The following is a 2,828-nucleotide window of genomic DNA, read 5'->3' as shown; positions in this document are numbered from 1 at the left end:
CTCTAGTGCACTGGTTCGAACTCAGCTCACTGCAACCTTGCCTCCTGGTTCAAACAATTTTTCTGCCTCACCCTCCTGAGTAGCTGGGACTACAGCCACCGCCACCACACCTGGCTAATTCCTTTTGTATTTTAGTAGAGATGGAGTTTCACCATGTTAGTCAGGATAGTCTCGATCTCCTGACCTCATGATCTGCCCACCTTCGCCTCCCAAAGTGATGGGATTACAGGTGTGAGCCACTGTGCCTGGCCTAACATAAACTTTTAAAACTTTAAAATATGTGTGATGTAACACATATTTTTTTTTTTTTGAGACAGATTTGCGCTCTTTCACCCAGGCTGTAGTGAAGTGGTGTGATCTCAGCTCACTGCAGCTTCTGCCCCCACACTGAGTTCAGGCGATTCTCCTGCCTCACTCTCCTAAATAGCTGAGATTACAGGCGCCTCCCACCACACCCGGGTAATTTTTGTAGTTTTAGTAGAGATGGGATTTCATCATGTTGGCCAGGCCACTCTCGAACTCCTGACCTCAGGTGATCTGCCCACCTTGGCCTCCCAAAGTACTGGGATTACAGGTGTGAGCCACCACGCCTGGCCTACACACCTTTTATTCAGAAATTACATACACTGCAGAATCGCATATCCAAAAACAATGGGCAGAAAAAGTCAAAATAAGGGGCTTGATATAGAAACAAAAGTATCACTTCATCACATGCCAAATTCACAACCCTTCAGAAAGGGAGGAAGAAGAAGCAGCGAGCTATTTACCAACTAAGAATAGCTCATTAAAGCCACTTGAAGCTTTTACAGTAATATCACATTATCTCTGGTGGGCCCTAAGAGGAGCACAAGCACATACAAGTATATTCCCATTCTCTTAAGAACTGTGCCAAGAAAGAAAAGCTGAGAAGGCATCTTCCTCAAAATTCTGAAGGGAAACTAGCCTTTAAGTAGGCACTTTTGGTGCACTATGCATTAAAGTGTTTTAATAGCATCCATTTATCATTTTAACAGCAAGCATTTACTAAAAGGTATATGACCAGGTGCAAAGAAGAAATCACATAATGTATCCTGAGGCTTAAATTTTCAAAAGACAATGTGAAGTTATGTCAGAAATGGGAACGGCTGTTCTTTTCCCTTTATTTTGCCTAAAGCGTGTGATTTTCAAGTCTCAGCTCTATAGGAGACAAAACTTTTGATAAGAACACTACCAATTGTCTTTAATTTGAAGACATGATTGAAACAAGGCCTCATCACATCATGTTAATCTTCTGGTTCACAAGGTTGGATACCTTTTGACCATTAGCCATGACAACACAGTAAATATAATAATGATAATAACAGACATTGTCAAGAAAATCAGAATTTACCTACACTTTCACATAAATTGTCTGAAGCCGTTCTTCTAAAAATCCTAGAGATATAGACCTTATCCCCATTTGACAAGGGCAACATGAAAAATGCTGACCTGTTGCCTAGTTGGCATATGGAACATATTCAAAATCATCTTTGCCCGGCAACCACAATAATTTAAAACCACTTACATCTGTGGTCCCGCAAGAACTAGTAGAGATAATCCCATTGATAAATTTCAGCAAAACTTCAAAGTTTGCTTTCCTCCACAACTCCAGGGTATGAGGAGTATCCTATGCACTGGAGCTTTATACAGTAAGATAACATTACTGCTCCTGAATACATACATGATCTTCCTCTAATTCTTTTCTCCTCTCTCTCTCTCATGCACAAATACAGCCTATCAAAGTATATTATTTTCAGGCTTTCAGTAACTTTTTCTTTCAGCCAATGTGATCAAGCCTTTCATTGTATATCTTAGTAAACAGTTTTGACTCATGTGTCAACAAGTAACAGGCACCTTAAAGGGTTGGCTCCTATGAACACAGAAAAGGCAGAATATCACATTGTGTTTTGAAACGCGAGTTTGCAGCAGCTCAGAGTTTTCAAGAAAATTGTAAAAGAACAACATGGTAAATATCAGCAGACAGGAACAGATGAAGTAAAAATATAAGGAAAGATCTCATTAAGCATTAATTGAGTCTAGGAGAGTAGACCAATATTTAATTTGGTGATAATTGTAAGGAAACTAGAAACCACATATGACTTCAGAGTTATTACCGATGAAGAATCCAAAAACGTATTTCCACATGTCCTGTGGTCATAAAACAACTTCTAGGAGACTTCTATGGCTTACAATTTGCAGATCCCAAAGCTTAATGTATCGTGTAAGGCTGAATAGCTACTCTAGATTACTGAGAACAGGAGTTGCAAACTTATTTTGAAAGGGCAGATAGTAAATATTTTACACTTGTGATACGGATCTCTGCCACACTTGTTCAACTTTGCCATTGTAGCCAGAAAACAACATAGATCATACTTAAATGAATGTGTATGTCCTTGTTTCAATAAAATGTTATTTACAAAAAGGAAGCACTGCAGCATAGATTATAATTGTTGTTGTTCGGTTTGTAAATGTTTCTTTGTGCTATGCTCACTACTCACATTCTGTACACGAAAGTGTGTCTGAACTGCTCCCATTTATATTTACTTCTAGACTCAGGTGAGGACAGAAGATGATTGTGTACCGTAGTAGCTTATTTTTGGTCACTGACTTTCACAATTGAGGGACCTGAGGCTAGTTTGGTAAGGGCACTCTTAGATTCTAAACATGCTTCTCTGTCTTCAGTGTTCATGCTCTTTCCTTCCAGTATGTGAAATTTATTGTTGACGGTTTCTACAACTTGTCATCTTGTTCTGAAAGTTTCTCCAACTGCAGATAACCTATTTGATGGTCCCTTGGTTACAGTTCTGGCT

The sequence above is a fragment of the Cebus imitator genome, unplaced genomic scaffold (genome assembly GCF_001604975.1).
Source record: "Cebus imitator isolate Cc_AM_T3 unplaced genomic scaffold, Cebus_imitator-1.0 Scaffold86, whole genome shotgun sequence".
Taxonomy (NCBI): domain Eukaryota; kingdom Metazoa; phylum Chordata; class Mammalia; order Primates; family Cebidae; genus Cebus; species Cebus imitator.
This window is presented reverse-complemented; position numbering follows the sequence as displayed.